This window comes from Rousettus aegyptiacus, unplaced genomic scaffold (assembly GCF_014176215.1).
Source record: "Rousettus aegyptiacus isolate mRouAeg1 unplaced genomic scaffold, mRouAeg1.p scaffold_m13_p_15, whole genome shotgun sequence".
Classification (NCBI taxonomy): domain Eukaryota; kingdom Metazoa; phylum Chordata; class Mammalia; order Chiroptera; family Pteropodidae; genus Rousettus; species Rousettus aegyptiacus.
In genome coordinates, this window is record NW_023416290.1 from 26304553 (window position 1) to 26322926 (window position 18374).

Below are 18374 nucleotides of genomic sequence, written 5' to 3' on the forward strand. Positions count from 1 at the left end.
GCCATATATGACAATCACACATCATACTTAATGGGGAAAAACTAAAAGTATTCTCCTCAAGATCAGAAACAAGACAAGAATGTCTTGTTCACCATTTTTATCCAACGTAGTATTGGAAATCGTAGCCACAGCAACCATAAATGAAAAAAAGATAAAAAGTATCTGAATTGGAAAGGAAAAACTAAAACTATCATTATTTTCAGATGACATGTTACTATACAGAGAGAGCCCTAAAGATACTACCAAAAAAACTTTTAAAACTGATGAGTAAAGTAGCAGGTTATAAAATTAATATTTAGAAATTCATTGCATTTCTATATAACAATAATTAATTACTAGAAAGTGAAATTAAGAAAGCAATCCTACTTACAATTGCATCAAAAAATACCTAGAAATAAATTTAACCAAGGAGTTAACAAACTTATATTTAAAAAATTATAAGACTTCGAAGAAAGAAACTGAAGAAGATACAAATAAATGGAAGCATATACCATGCTCATGGATAGGAACATCATTAAAATGTCAATACTACCCAACAGAATCTACAGATTCAATTCAATTCCTGTTAAAATACCAATGGCAGTTTATATGCAACCAGAATTTAAAAATCATAAAATTTATATGAAACCATAAAAGACCACGAAATGCCAAAGCAGTCTTGAGAGTGAAGAACAAAGTGGAAGGCTTTATGCTACCTGATATGAAGCTATAGTACAAGGCTATAGTAATCAAATCAACATGATACTGCTAAAAACAGACACACGGATCAATGCAACATAATAGAGAGCCCAGAAATAAACTCATGCCTATATGGTCAATTAATCTATGACAAAGTACGCAAGAGTATACAATGGGATAAAGATAATTTCTTCAATAAATGGTGTTGGAAAAAATGGACAGATACACACAAAAGAATGAAACTGGATGGCTTTCTTATACCATGTACAAGTATAAACTCAAAATAAATTATAGACTTAAATGTAAAATTCGAAACCAAAAACTTCTAGAAGAAAACATAAGCAATAAGCTCTTTGATAATACTCTTAGCAATATTTTTGGATATGTTTCCTAAGGCATGGGGAAAAAAAGAAAAATATATACCAATTGGGACTACATCAAACTAAAAAGTTTTTGCACAGGGAAACTATTAACAAAACAAAAAGACAGCCTACTAAATGAGAGAAAATATTGCCAATGATACATTCAATAAGGGGTTAATATCCAAAATATATAAATAATTCATACAAGTTAACACCAAAAAAAAAAAAAGCAAACGACTTCATTAAAAATTAGGCAGAAGACTTGAATTGACTTTTCTTCAAAGATGGCTGATAGACATATGAAATATTCTAAACATCACTAATCCTCAGGGAAATGCAAAAGTAAAACCACAATGAGATATCCTTCACACTTGTCAGAATGGCTATCATCAATAAATCAAAAACAGCAAGAATGTGGAGAAAAGGGATCCCACATGCATTGTTTATGGGATTGTAAATTGGAGCTGCCGCTATGGAAAACAGTATAGGTAAAGGTAGTTAAAGACAGTGCAGTGAAGAATGCTGGAATTACCCTGGACTACTAAAACCAAACTTTAAAAAGAGATGAATGAGAGTGATGTCAGAAATGTGGCGGAGTGAGAGACTTCCTGGGATATCTCCCATTGAAATAACAATAAGATGAACATCTAAAATTCAACAGCTGCTTATACATTCTTCTCTAGTGCACATGGAACATTCTCAAGAATTGACCACATACTAGAACACAAAGATAGCCTCAACAAATATAAGAGAGTTGAAATCATACCAACCATATTCTCTGATCATAATGCTTTGAAGCTGGAGACAAACCATAAAAAGAAAGCAGAAAGCACAAATACAAGGAGATTAAACAACATGCTACCGAAGAATAACTGGGTCAGAGAAAAAATAGAGAGATTAAGTGATAGAGGGGGAAGATGGTAAACTAGGTTAAAGCAGGGTTCATCTCCTCCCAGAACCAAATTGAAATTACAAATAAATTATAAAATAATCAACGTAGAGAATCGCCTGAAGTCCAGCTGATCATAACGCCTACATCTGATAATATAAAGGAGCCACATTAAAGCTGGTAGGAGGAGCAAAGTCCCTAATCGGCTGGTCCCAAACCCTTGGGTGGTAGAGGATCACCAGGAGGGAGAGTGAGGCTGCAGAGGCTCTCCTGAAGGAGAGGGGTGTCCTGGTCTCATTTGGAGGCTCTCCAGCACAGGGTCCCAGCCCAGGGAAGAGGAGATTCCAATAACTCTGACTGTAGAAACTAGAGGGGAGTTCAGCTGTTTGGGTAAGATGGAAGGTGACTAAGCCCCCAGACATCCCTTTGAAAGACCCATACGAAGGCTTTCAGCACTCCGGTGGTGGGTCTGAGGCTCACATGGGATTCATTTTGAAAAAGTCTCCATTACCTGGAGTCAGAAAAAGGGCCAGAAAGGCAGCCACCATTGTGCCTTAGTACAGCCCCCTACAGGTAACCTACATATCATGCCAGCTCGATTGTGCAGACCCCTCCTACAGAGCCATTAGGAAGTGCTGGTCTGAGAGGAGCAGTCCATCCAGCCTGACCTGCGACTGCCAGGGAAAGTTGTTCCTAGTTGGCTGCCAATCCCTAATCCGAGTGATTCAGAGTGAAGTATTCGCAGCAGGGGCGGCCATTGTTGTGAGCAGTGTTTCTAATCCCAACAACAGTGGTCAGTGCTGTAAGCCTCATTGGAGAAATAAGGTCGGGAAGATTGCTGCTGCCAACATGAACTTGGACAGATATCAGGGACCTGTGGGCCAGTCTCAGATAGCAACTGGCCTTGCTGTGACCTGGGTCATCTGCGGGAACTCACAAGAGTTATCAAATTTTCAGCAAGACTGAGGCTGTTTTGATCTGACTGCCATTGTCTCTCTAAGACTCCACCCTACCAAACTTGTAGACTGCCTGGGGCAGGTGTTACTGGCTTGTTGCCAAGCTCAGCTCCCAGTGATTCAGGACCAAGTGTTCACAGTGGGGCAGCCATGGTTGTGAGTGGCCTTTCCAATCCCAGCAAAATCGACCAGCCCTGTAAACTTCATTTCCATTCCCAGTAGGCAACCAGTGCTGTGAGCCATATTTCATCAGTAGGGTTAAGCAGATTGCTGCTGCCAACACAAATTTGGGTGGATATCAGGGACCTGTGGGCCAGTCTCAGACAGCAGCTGGTTTTACTGTGATCTGGGTCATCTGCAGGAACTCACAACAGTTACCAAATTTGCAGCAAAACTGAGGCTGTGTTGATCTCACTGCCATTGTTTCTCTGAGACCCCACCGCACTCTACCCACAAATTGCTCCAGGTGGCCCACTGACGGCAAACTGACAGAGCCCTCCCCTACCCCTCCTCTGATTGCCTAATCCACACAGGCAACAAACTTTGGTTGGCACAGGATGGTCACTGCATGGAAATCAATGGCAGGCAAATCTTTGCTGCCTGCAAGAGTTGCATATTGTGTCCGGAGAGCACAGGGGTCTGTGGGAACACTCTTGACTGCAGCTGGTCTCACTTTGATCTGGGTCTACAGCGGGAATGCCCAGGCACAGAAGTTGCAGCAAAATTGAGACTACATTGGCCGAACGGAACTTGTCACCTTGAGATCCTACTTCTCTCAAGCCACAAAGTGCCTGCAGCCTATTGACAAGCAGCCTCTTGTGCCCTGCTTGGCTGTGGGGTTATACAGTCTGCACAGGCAACAGACCTTGGCTAGCTCAGTGAGCGCATTTTGAAGAAAACAGTTGTGGACAGACCACTGCTGCTTCAACAAGCTACAATATCTCTTAAGAGGATTACAGGAGTCTGTATTGGCCTGACAGCCCTTAACTCCCTGAGTTCCTGCCATATCCAGGACAAAAAGTGCTCACTGCATATTGATAGGCAGCTGTCTCTGTTCTGGGGTAGTGCATTTAGGCCCAGGGTTGGCAACAGTTGACCTTCCTATAAGTGAAAACTTGTACAGCAACCCACAGAGACAGCATGGGCATGTAAACAGACACTGTAGTGGCAGGGGAAAATTTACTCACTAGACCCAGGAGACTCCCAGTGTTTCTGCACCACTCAACATGCATATCACCCAGAGGCTCATCCAGTTTCAGACTCCTACAGGCAGCTGCTAAGCAGTATCAGGACTTGAGAAGCACTGGTCCCTCTATTAAACTGCTGTAGGTCAGGGACGGGAGATAACCGAGAGCTACATACAATGCTGTCTCTTTCACATACCTATAGATCCAGCATAGGCAACAACAATCAGTGGATCGCTTTGTAGTTCTCACCAAGTAGCCTCGAGCAATCAAAAAAAGCAGCAGCTGACCTCGGCCTATGGGAGAGCCCTTCCCAAGGGGCCACAAAACCAATGCATCCAGAAGCTGACACCAGACCACAATGGAGCAAATCATGACTAGTTCCATTAGTGATACACAAAAAGGATGATTGTAACAAGTACACAAGCCTGCTAAGGCAAATCTCACTCAGTGGGGTCAGACCCCACACAACTCTTACCCTGTGGATGCAGCCAATTCCCACAATTAGTCAGCCTAAACGTTAATCCTAGCCACTGATCTACTAACAACAATAAAAGCTTGGCAACAACAGAAGATCATACATGACTCACACAAAGATCACATCCAGAACTCCTACCATAGGGGATCAGGGAAAGTGTGACACTGGGCCACACAAAACATCTTCCACATTTGGTCATCTAGCCAAGTCTGAGAGACAAAACAAATATTCCTGGCACATAGAAATGAACACAGAGAGGCTAATAAAAGGAGGAAACAAAGAAACATGCCATTAATAAAACAAGAGAAAATTCCAGAAAATAAGCTAAATGAAATGGAGGTAAGCAACCTTCAAGTGATAGAGTTCAACATAATGGTCATAAGGATGCTCAATGAACTTATGGGGAGAATGGATGGGCACAATGAGAACCTCCATAGCATAAAAAGAACATAGAAATCGTAAAAAGAACCAAACAGAAATGAAGAATACGATAACAGAAATGAATAATACACTAGAAGGATGCAACAGTAGATTGGATGAAACAAAAGATCAAATCAGTGAACTGAAAGACAAGTTAGCAGAATACACTCAATCAGAACAACGAAAAGAAAAAAAGAATTTTAAAAAATGAGGATAGTTTAAAAGACATCTGGGAAAACATGAAGCATAAAAATATTGAATCATAGGAACACCTCAAGAGGGCGAGAGAGAGCAAGGGATTGAGACTCTATTTGAAGAAATAATGACAAAAAACTTCCCTAACCTGGCAAAGAAATTAGACACACAACTTGAGGAAGCACAAAGAGTCCCAAACAAGAGGAATTCAAACAGACTTATAACAAGACACATCATAATTAAAATGCCAAAGGTCAAAGACAAAGAGAATCTTAAAAGTAGCAAAAAAGAAGCTGGATACTTACAAGGGTACCCCTATAAGAATGTCTACTGACTTTTCAATGGAAACTTTGCAGGTCAGAAGGAAATGGCAAGAAATAGTCAAAGTTATAAAAAACAAGAATCTACAACTATGGATACTCTACCCAGCAAGGCTTTCAATTAAAATGGAAGGTGAGATGAAGAGCCTCCCAGACATAAAAAAGTTTAAGAAATTCATCACCAATAAGCCAGCATCACAAGAAATGTTAAAGGATCTTCTATAAAAAGAGAAGGGGTAAAAAATAAAATAGAATAACAAATATAAATAATAAAATGAGAGTAACAATGTACCTATCAGTAATCACTTTAAATGTAAATGGATCAAATGCTCCAATCAAAAGACATAGGGTAACTGAGTGAATAAGAAAATAAGACCTATGCATATGCTGTCTACAAGGGACCCACTTCAGATCAAATGACACTCAAAGACTAAAATTAAAGGGATGGAAAAAGAAATTTCATACAAATGGAAATGAAAAAAAAAAAAAAAGCCTGGTAGCAATACTTACATCAGATAAAATAGACTTTAAAACAAAGGCTATAATAAGAGATTTTTAAAAAGGGCATTACATTATAATAAAAGGATCAGTAAATCAAGAGGACATAACCCTAGTAAACATAGACCCAATATAGGAGCACTGTTGTACATAATGCAATTATTGACCAATATAAAAGAAGAGATCAATAGTAATATACTCATAGTAGGAGACTTTAACACCCCATTGACACCAATGGACAAATCTTCCAGGCAAAGAATCAACAAGGAAACAATGGGCCTAAAAAACAGACTAGACCAGATGGACTTAATAGATATTTTCAGAATATTTTACCCCAGCAGCAAAATATACATTCTTCTCAAGTGACATGGAACCTTTTCAAGGATAGATCACATGTTAGGACACAAATTAAGTCTCAAAAAATTTAAGATTAAAATCATATCAACCATCTTCTCTGATCACAATGGTATAAAACTAGAAATCATCTACAAGAAAAAAATTAGAAAATACACAAACACATGGAGGTTAAATAACATGCTGCTAAACAATAAATGGGCTATTAATTAAATTGAGGAGGAAATCAAAAGATATCTTGATATAAATGAAAATGAAAACACGACTCAAAATTTATGTGACACAGTGAAAGCAGTCCTAAGAGGGAAATTCATATTAATACAGGCCTACCTCAAGAAACAAGAAAAGCTCAAATAAACAACCTAACCTTGCATTTAAAAGAATTAGAAAAAGAAGAGGAAACAAAGCCCAAAGTGACTAGAAGGAAGGAAATAATAAAGATCAGAGCAGAAATAAATAAAATAGAGTCTGGAAAAACAATACAAAAGATTAATGAAATGAAGAACTTGTTCTTTGAAAGGATAAACAAAATTGATAGACCCTTAGCCAGATTCATGAAAGGAAAAAGAGAGAGGACTCAAATAAATAAAATCAGAAATGAAAGAGGAGAAATCACCATGGACTCCACGGAAATACAATGGATCATAAGAAAATACTATGAGCAATTATACGTCAACAAATTGGACAGCTTGAAAGAAATGGACACATTTCTAGCAACATACAATTTTCAAAGACTGAGTCAAGAAGAAACAGAAAATCTAAAATGACCGATTACCACCAATGAAATCAAATCAGTAATCAAAAACCTCCAAAGAAACAAAAGTCCTGGACCAGATGGCTTCATAGGTTAATTTTACCAAATATTCAAAGAATTATCACCTATTCTTCTCAAATGATTCCAAAAAATTCAAGAAGAGGAAAGGTTTCCTAACTTCTTTTATGAAGCCAACATGATGTTGATTCCAAAACCAGGCAAAGACATTACAAAAAAAGAAAACTATTAGCCTATATCTCTTATGAACATTGATGAAAAAATCCTCAACAAAATATTAGCAAATTGAATTCAGTGATACATTAAAAATATCATACACCATGATCAAGTTAGATTTATTCCTAAGGTGCAAGGTTAGTTCAATATCTGCAAATCAATTAATGTGATACCTCACATTAACAAATCAAAATATTAAAACTATATGATCATATAAATACATGCAGAAAAAGCATTAGACAAAATCTAGCATCTATTTATGATAGAAACTCTCAGCAAAGTCGAAATAAAGGGAACATACTTCAACATAACAAAGACCATATATGACGGACCTACAGTTATCATACTCAGTGGAGAAAGGTTAAAAGCATGTTCCTTAAAATCGAGAACAAGACAATGATCACCATTTTCATCACTCCTCTTCAACATTGTATTGGAAGTCTTAACCACAGCAATAAGACAAGAAAGAGAAATAAAAGGCATCTGAATTGGAAAGGAAGAAGTAAAACTCTTGTTATTTGCTGATGACATGATACTATATATAAAGAACCCTAAAGATTCCACAAAAAAACTGTTAGAACTGATCAATGAATTCAATAAAGTAGCAAGTTACAAAACAAATATTCAGAAATCAGTGGCATTTTTATTTACCAATAATGAACTTTTTGAAAGAGATATTAAGAAAACAATCCTGTTTACAATTGCATTGAAAACTATAAAATACCTGGGAATCAAATTAACCAAAACAGTAGAAGACCTGTTTTCAGAAAATTATGTCATTAAAAAAAGAAATTAAAGAAGATACAAATGAATGGAAGCATATACCCTGTTCATGGGTAGGAAAAATCAACATTGTTAAAGTGGTTATACTACCCAAAGCAATCTATAAATTCAATGCTATCCCTATCAAAATACCCATGGTATTTTTCAGAGAGCTAGAACAAACAATCCTAAAATTGATATTGAGCCATAAAAAACCCTTAATCGTCAAGGCAATCTTGAGAAAGAATAAAGTGGAGGTATCACACTACCTGATATCAAGCTATACTATAAGTCTACAGTAATCGAAATAGCATGGTACTGGCATAAAAACAGATATATTGATCAATGGAACAGAATAGAGAGACCAGAAATAAATCCGCACCTATATGCTCACTTAGCATATGACAAAGGAGGTAAGAATGCACAATGGGGTAAAGACAGTCTCTTCAATAAATGGTGTCGAGAAAATTGGACAGACTCATGCAAAAAGAGGAAGTTGGACCACCTTTTTACACTGTATACAAAAATAGACTCAAAATGAATTAAAGTTTTAAATGTAAGACCCAAAACCATAAAACTTTTAGAGGAAAACATAGGCAGTAAACTCTCTGATATTACTAACAGGAATTTCTTTTCAAATATAGCTCCTCGGGCAAGGGAAACAAAAGAAAAAATTTTAAAAAAAATGGAACTACATCAAACTAAAAAGTTTTTGTGCAGCAAAGGAAACAATCAACAAAACAAAGAGACAACTAACTGTTTGGGAGAAGATATTCACCAATGATACATCTGATATGGGGTTAATATCCAAAATATATAAAGAACTTATATAACTCAACAACAAAAAACAAACAACACAATAAAAAACGGCAGAAGACCTGAACAGATACTTCTACAAAGAGGAATACAGATGACTACCAGACATATGAAAAGATTCTCAAGGTTGTTAATCATCAGAGAAATGCAAATTAAAACCACAATGAGATATCACCTCACACCTGTCAGAATGGCTATCAAGAATAAATCCAAATCCAGCAAGTGTTGGCGAGGGTATGGAGAAAACAGAACCCTCATACATTGTTGGTGGGACTGCAAATTGGTACAGTCACTAGGAAAAACGGTATGGAGGTTCCTCAAAAAATTAAAAATGGATATACCTTTTGACCAGCAATTGAACTTGTGGGTATTTACCCAAAGAAAACCAAAACAATAATTCATAAAGATCTGTGTACTCCAATATTCACGACAGCACAATTTAGAATAGCCAAGATATGAAAGCAACCTAAATGCCCATCAAGAGATGATTGGATGAAGATTGTGGTTCATATATACAATGGAATATTACTCAGCCATTAAAAAATGAAATTCTATCATTTGCAATGACATGGAAGGAGCTAGATGTTATTATGCTGAGTGAAATAAGTCAGAGAAAGATAGATACCATATGATTTTACTTATATGTGATATCTAAGGAACAAAAAGAACAAACTAAGCAAAATCAGACTCAAATATAGTGGACAAACTTGGTAACAGACAGAGGGGAGAGGGGCTTTGGGAGAATGAGGTGAAGGGTTAAAGAAGTACAAATTAGTAGTTAATAGTTGGGCACAGGGAGAATGGCAGAGGGAATGCAGTTAGCATTAATATAATGGGCCAAGGAAGGGAGGAAGCAATTTGGGGGATTGTTTTATGAACATTCTAGATGTCCAACCAATGTACTGTATACTTGAAACTAATTTAAATAAATAAATTTATTTTAAAAAACAGATACATAGAAATGATTGATATTGATAATACAACATATTAAAACCTTTTGGGGCATTGCAAAAGTGGTCATAAGAGGAAAGTTCATATCATTACAGGCCTATCTCCAAAAGGTTCTTGAGTTTAGCTCCTATATTTTCTTTTATGCATTTTATTGTTGTCTTATATTCAGGTCCTTAATCCATTTTGAGTTAATTTGGGTGTGTGGTGATAGACAACAGTCTAATTTCATTCTTTTGCAGGCGGCTTTCCATTTTCCAAGCACCATTTATTGAAGAGGCTTTCCTTTCTCCACTGTACATTTTGGCTTTTTTCTCAAAAACTATTTGCTCATATAAACATAGGTTTATTTCTGGACTCTCCATTCTGTTCCACTGGTCCGTGTGACTGTTTTGCTGCCAATACTATGCCATTTTGATTATTGTTGTTTTGTAGTATAATTTGAAGTCAGGCAGAGTGATGCCTCCAGCCTTGGTCTTTTTTCTCAGGATGGCTTCAGCAATTTGGGATCTTTTGTACTTCATACAAATCTGATGATTTTTTGTTCTCTTTTTTTAAAATATGGCACTGGGATTTTGATGTGGATTGCATGAAATCTATATAATGCTTTTAGGTTATAAGGTCATTTTAGCTATGTTGATTCTTCCAAACAAGAACACAGAATATCTTTCCATTTCTTTGTATCTTCTTTGATTTCTTTTAATAGGGTCTCATAATTTTCATTATATAGGTCCTTCACATGTTTCTTTAGATTTATTCCTAGGTATTTTATTCTTTTTGGTGCAATTGCAAAAGGAATATTTTTTCCACTTCATTTTCTGACACCTAATTATTAGAGTATAGAAATGCTCTGGATTTTTTAACGTCGATTTTGTATCCAGAAACTTTACTGTTTTTGGTTATTGTTTCTACTAGTGTTCTTGTGGAGTCTTTAGGGTTTTCTGTAGAGAGAATCATGTCATCCGCAAATAGTGACAGTTTGACTACTTCATTTCCTATTTGGATGCTTTTAATATCTTTCTCTGGTCTGATTGCACTCTCTAGGACCTCCAATGTAATACTGAGTAACAGTGGTGAGAGTGGACAGACTTGCCTTGTTCCTGATCTTAGAGGGAAAGTTTGTATTTTTTCACCATTCAGTATAATGTTGGCTGAGGATTTGTCATAGATGGACTTTATTATGTTAAGGTACTTTCCTTCTATACCAATTTTGTTAAGGGTTTTGATCATAAATGCTGTAACTTGTCGAAGGCTTTTTCTGCATCTATTGATATGATCCTATGATACTTATTTTTTAATTCGTTTATGTGGTGTATCACATTAATCAATTTACGTATGTTGAACCATCTCTGTGCCCCTGAGATGCAGCCTACTTGATTGTGGTTTATAATCTTTTTAATATATTGCTGTGTTTGGTTCACTAGTATCTTATTTAGGATTTTTGCATCTGTGTTCATGAGAGATATTGGCCTGTAGTTTTCTTTTTTCAACTTATCTTTACCGGGTTTTGCTATCAGGGTAATATAGAATTCATAGAATGAATTAGGAAGTGTTGCCTCCTCTTTGATTTTTTGGAAGAGTTTGAGAATAGGTATTAAATCTTTGAAAGTTTGGTAGATTTACTTGCGAAGCCATCTGGTCCTGGACTTTTACTCCTTGGTAGGTTTTTGCTAATTGTTTCAATTTCCATGTCGCTGATTGGTCTATTTAGATTTTCCAGATCTTCTTGATTCAGTCTAGGAAGATCGTATCTCTCTAAGTACTGGTCCATTTCTTCTAGGTTATTAAATTTGATGTTATACACTTTTCATAGTATTCTTGTATGATCCTTGGTATTTCTATGGTGTCTGTCGTAATTTCCCCTCTTTCATCCCTGATTTTGTTCATTTGTGTCCTTTCTTTTTTTCTTTAGTGAGTCTAGCCAGGGGTTTGTCAAATTTATTAACCTTATCAAAGAACCAACTCTTCGTTGCATTTATTTTTTCTATTGATTTTGTTCAATTGTTTGTTTGTTTTCAATTTCACTTATTTCCGCTCTAATTTTGATTGTTTCTTTCCTTCTGCTGACTTCAGGCTTCATTTGTTCTTCCTTTTCTAATCTTTTAGGATGAAGCATTAGGTTTTTTTCTGGGCTCGTTCTTGTTTTTGGACATAGGCCTGTAATGATATGAACTTTCCTCTTATGACCACTTTTGGCATGTCTCAAAAGGTTTGATATGTTGTACTATCATTATATCATTTCTATGAATCTCTTGATCTCTCTTTTTATTTTTTCTCTGACCCAGTTATTCTTCAGTAGCATGTTGTTTAATCTCCATGTATTTGTGGTTCTTCCTGATTTCTTTTTGCCGTTGATCTCTAGTTTCAAAGCATTATGATTAGAGAATATGGTTAGTATGATTCCAACCCTCTTATATTTGTTGAGGCTATTTCTATGTCCTAGTTTGTGGTCAGTTCTCGAGAACATATAGTGTGCACTAGAGAAGAATGTATAAACAGCTGTTTTGGGATGAAGAGCTCTGTAAATGTCAATTATGTCCAGCTGGTCTAATGTGTCATTTAAGGATGTAATTTCCTTATTGATTTTCTGTTTAGATGATATGTCCATTTCTGGCAGTGGGGTCTTTAGATCCCCAACTATGACCGTGTTTTGATCTGTTTCTCCCTATAATTCTGGTAGTAATTGCTTTAAATATTTTGGGGCTTCCTGATTGGCAGCAGAGATATTGATAAGTCTTATGTCTTTCCGGTCTATTATTCTCTCTATCATTATGAAGTGTCCCTCAGTATCTTTTTTTACCTTTTTTTATATGAAGTCTATTTCATCTGATATTAGCACTGCTACTACTGCTTTTCTCTGAATGCCATTTGCTTGAAATATAATTTTCTACCCTTTCACTTGGAGTCTATATTCATCTCTGGAACTGAGATGTGTGTCCCAGAGGCAACGCATGATTGGGTTTTGTTTTTTGATCCAATCTGCAACTCTGTGCTTTTTATTGATGAGTTCAGTCCATTTACATTTAGGGTGGTTATTCAAATGCAAGGTCTTTTTATAGCCATTTTATCTTTTGCTTTCTGATAGTTTGATGTTTTCATTGCTTTCTTGTCCTAGCGTGTCCTTTTTCTTTTATTATTTTGATTGAGTTTTGTGGGTTTTCCTTCTGCTTTCTGGTTTTATGTTATATACCTCAGTTTTGAATCTTTGGCATGTGGTTACCATTATGGATATGTAAGGATAATTATACACACACACACACAAACACACACACACATACACACATACATATATATATACACATACATACATACATATATACATATATTCATCCATTTTTTTCTGCGTGTCCCTTATCTCCATTTCCCTTTGCTAATTTGGATCTTTGAAGTCTCCCCTTTTCAATCATTGTTGTCTCAGTTTGTCCCTATGTATGCTGAAGGTTCATTATCATCTTTCTATAGCAAATCTCTTTTTATTGTTTATAAATTATAAATTTATAAATTATAAGTAATGCCCTGTTCTTAGTACAGATTGCACTCCTCTGCTTCTATCTGCCTGCTAGTTGCCTTACTTTTAGTTTTTTATTTATTTTTTGTCATTTTGTTTTAGGTGAGCTGACCTCTTTCAGTATTTTCTGTAATGCAAGCCTCACAGTGGAGAATTTCTTCAATTTTGGTATGTCTGGAAAGGTCTTTATTTCTCCTTCATATGTAAAGGAGAGCTTAGGTGGATACATTATTCTTGACTGATAGTTCCTTTCATTTAATAGTTTGAATATTTGGTTCCACTCTTTTCTGGCTAGTATGGTTTGTAGGGAGAAGTCCAATGAAAATTGAATGGGTTTTCCTTTATAGGTTACCGCCTTCTTTCCCTGGCTGCCCTGAGAATTCTGTCTTTGTCATTGATTTTTGATAATTTTAATACAATGTGTCTTGGTGATGGCATTTTGGGGTTGAGATAATTTGGTGTTCTGTTGTCTTCTTGAATTCCAAGATCCTGCCCTTTCCTTAGATTTGGGAAATTCTCATCCACTATTCGTCTGAAAATGCTTTCTAATTCCTATTCCTTTTTCTCTCCTTCAAGAATGCCCATTATTCTTATGTTTCCTCTCCTAATGGTATCAGCTAGTTCTAGTATTTCTCATTCATTATTTTTCATTCTTCAATTTCTCTTCTTCCTTATGATTTATTTCTATATTTCTGTTTTTGATATCGCTGATCCTTTCCTCTATTTTGTTGACTCTATTTCTCAAGCTTATTATTTCATTTTTCATCTCTTGCAGTGTGTTCTTCATCTCTAGAAGTTATATTTTGTTCTTTTGAAGGGTTCATTCTTCTTGCTAAAGAACTCATTCTGCTAATCTAGGTGTTTTTTCAATTCCTGAAATTGTCGACATGATTCATTTCAGAATTCATTGAGTTTTTTCAGAAGTACCATCCTGAATTCTGTCATTTAAGTTGTATATTCCTATGTCTATAAGCTTATTTTCTGGAGATTTTTCTCTTTCATTCTGAGATGCCTTGTCACCTTGGTTGTTCATGGTGTTTAATGGACTATTTTTCTGCCTGAGCATTAATGGAAATGTATTCTGTTGTTTTTCCAGAAAGAAGATTTATTATATAAAGGTCTCTCTTTAGCCTGTTGCAAAGAAGGAGTTTTAGTTTCCAGTAGGTGACATCTAACCCTCTTGGTTCCCTGATTTATATTAAGTCTTAATAATAACTTTATTTTTCTTACAAATATTCAATCACGTTCACTACTCTCAGTCTCAGTCTCTGTCAGTGTTAACAACAGTTTTGGTAGCATTTGCTCAGATTCCCCTGGGTCTCCGCGGTGTTCAGTTTTGGAGGTTATGGGGTAGCGGTCCCATTCGTTGGGGGCTGGAGGCTGCAGCTGAGTCTTGTATTTTGCTACCTCAGCTGGTAATAAGCAACTGTTGTTTCTCTGCTACCCCCACTTCTCTGCTGTGCCCACTTCTTCGCTTACTGCCCTGATACTTGGACACTGCTGTCAGCCATATGGAGCTCACAGCTTTCCCAGTCAGGGCTATTCAGAGAACTTGCCACACCTTCTCTCCTCTTCCCTCTTCCTACCAGGGACTCACCTCAGAGTGGCAGCTTCTTTGTTTCTCCCAGTCTACCACCCTATTCCCAGGGTTCTGACTTATATTAGCTCTTATGCTCAGATTCCATGCTCAAATGTGCTGGTATGCAGTTTGGGTGTTTTTTGTTGAGTTTTAGATATTCAGCTTATTGTTGTTTCAAGGGGAGAGATCTGGGGATATCTCTCACTCCACCATGTTTCTGACGTTACACTCAAGCACTTTTAAAGGTGGATTATAAATAAACAATTATGTGAATAATAATAGCTGCTATTAACAAATCAATGTATAGCTTAAACTTTTTGGAAGCGCCCTCCAGAAATTACCCCATCTTTTAACAGCTATGATCCAGAATAATTAGGCAACTTAAATTCAAGGAGGCTAGAGTGAAAACCTATATTCTCTGTTTAATATTCTCTCCACTATTCCAGAATGCTTCTTGGTTTAGGTGCATCTGGTTTTACAGGGAAATTTTTCCTACTCTCATTCTTTGACCAGAATACACTACTTGAATCATGCTATTCTCTGTCAGAATATCACTAGAAACCATGAAAGTAGGGATTCTCTTTCTCTCACCCTGACTCTTTCAGAAATCTAAAATTTTCTAAACACAAATTCCTGTTTGATACTATTCAGATAAACACAAACATCTAAATTGGGGTTTTCAATACTGAATAATGACAAAAATATTTTATAATGTAGTGAGATGTTCACTTCCCATACACAGAACCTGCAGTTGCATTTATATAGACTTTAGGAATCTGAGAGTTGTTTAAAGTACTAGTAGCTGGCAAAAGAGAAGAGGGAGTCCAAAATTAAAGACTATTATCAAAAGGAAACTTCTTTCACTCTCTCAAAAAGACTTCCAAAGTGGGCAAGAGCCAAGAAGACTTTTTTCCTGACTTCCTAGCAAAGATTTTCCCCCTAATTTTAAAAGTCTAGTGGTGCTGGTCTCTCTGAGTCAATCTGCTATATCTGGGCTCTCTCTCTGCCAAAGAGACTCAGGGTATGGTTTTGTTCAATTGTATTTTGTTCTGAGCTTTCCTTTTACGTACTTGTTAAATGATTATTTTGACTATAGTTCTCATTTTAAAAAAAAATGTCTTTTTTTTTTTATCATTTTGAGATATTGAAAGGAATGTTTCTTCTCTCACTATCCCTCAAAGCATTTACAGTCATTATATAATGAAAAGGAAAATTCCACAGGGGTCAGCTACCATAAACATGTACAGGTTAAAGATATGTTGTACACATTTTAAATTTGATATATTCAGTTCAATATCTGAAATGGCCTAAGTAAATTTATGATGTTCCGCTATAAGCTATGTGATTTTTATAGGTTCCAGGGAAAATATATTCAACTTTCGCTTCTTCATATCAAATGCATATTGAACAAAAGATGATTTGCCTTCCAAATGCACCTGGTCAGACTGAAAGCCTAAGTATTTAAACAGCTTTTTGAAATATACTCTGGGATCTTTGAAAATGTGTTCATTTTTGAATAGGTCTCTTCTGTTACAAGGTCAAACATAGGTAGAAATAGTGTCCTCAATATTATCAGTCTTAAAGTATAATGATTATGTAATTTGAAAATATAGCTTACCATGATCTGAAGTCTAAGAATGGTGAAAATGAGTGAACCCGGAGCCAGTGCAGTCAATGATGCCGACAAGATCTCCTCCTAATATAGAGAAGGAGATGGTGGTGCCAAGGGCAGAGAAGAGAGATAGCAGAATAATATAGGATCCAGTCTTTGCTGGCCCTGGTTGATTAGATGTCTCGAGCATACTACAAGAAGGTTAAGGGAACTGTCTCTGGTAAATCTTGGTGAGTTCAAACCCCAGATCCATAAGTGTACAAATGGTGTTCTCTTGAGAAAGTTAATTAACCTCTCTAAGCCTCAATAATCTCATCTGTGAAATAAGAAAGCAATAGTACTCACTTCATAGGATTTTTGAGAATTAATAAGATAACGTACATAATATTCTCATTCAAAGAAACCCTTATAAAATAATGATTTACAATGCAGACTCTGGTCAGAGTAACTAAGTTTAAAATATAAACTCACCATTTACTATTTGTGCACTTTAGTTTTTAAATTCTTTTTAGCCTCAATTTCCTCTTCGAAGATATGAAGATAAATAATCGTTGTTTGGATTACATTGGTTAATTCATATAAAATACTTAGGAAAGTGCCTAATGCATGATAAGAGCTCAAAAATATTAGCTGTTTTATTAGAGTTCCTAAGAATATTACTTGGAAGCATCCAGGGTCAAAGAAATAGTGTTCACTTTCAATTGTCTGCTTATCTAATTCCCATAGCACAAAAAAAAAAAAAGAAAGAAAAGAAGAAGAAGAAGAAGAAGAAGGAGAGAAAGACATCCTCCCTCTTTCTCTTCCTTTTACCACTATTTTTTCTTGTTTAAACCCATTTGCTCTGCTCCCAGGAGAAGAAGATGTGCACATTAGGTTTGTATCCTGACCCATCCTGGCCCATCTATTTTGCAATACCTCCAGAATGCAAGCTGTGAAATCAAATGATTGTAGACACATGCATTCTCCTGAGTGGCATTATGAAGGACTCTTTTTGGCCTGTACTGCACTTAAGCAGTCTTAGAATTTTATCTTTATTCATAGACTCAATATGTGTGATCTATAATACTGGTGAGCAGTCATCCATGGCTAGACACTTGACAAAAATGATTTTACTAGATGATGAATCTTACTAAATGCTACAGCTAACAATTATTGTCTGTAAGTGAATAATATTTGAGATACAGCCAGGTGTACCAATTCTGAGAACAGGCAATGCTATACTGTGTATTATTAGTTAAATAAAGCACATACTCACTGTCAGTAATATTTATCTCCTAAAAATACATATGATTGCCAATATAGTTCTTTAAATTGTGACATGTTAAGCTTTTGAATTCACAGATTTAGTTGTATCAACATGAGTACCTTATACAAATGCTAGCTTTTCCCACTCTTCTTAGGACCTCCTGAAAAAGCAAGTCTGTCTATATATATGCAAGGAGGAATTGAGGTGGCTTAAATAAGGAGAAATGGAAGGGTACAGAAAGTGATGTGAAGCTAGTTTTAGGAAGCAATTTCCTGAAGAACTTTTTCTCTTACTGGGGTCTATCATCAATAAAACTTGACCTTTTTTTTTCATAGAGAAAGTACCCATGATTTTGTGAAATTAGATATCTGTAAATTTTCCTCAAGTTTCTGAGCAGCAAAACTTTTTCATTCAATTGTAACTGCTATTTTATTAAGATTAGGGAGTTTTCCATATATCTAATTTACTGCATGTCTTTCCAGGCTAGGAATGTACTATAAGACTCATTACATTAACTGAACAATCAAATGCTAAAAGAATCACTTTGCCCATTGACTATGCGAATTGAACATTTTTTTTTT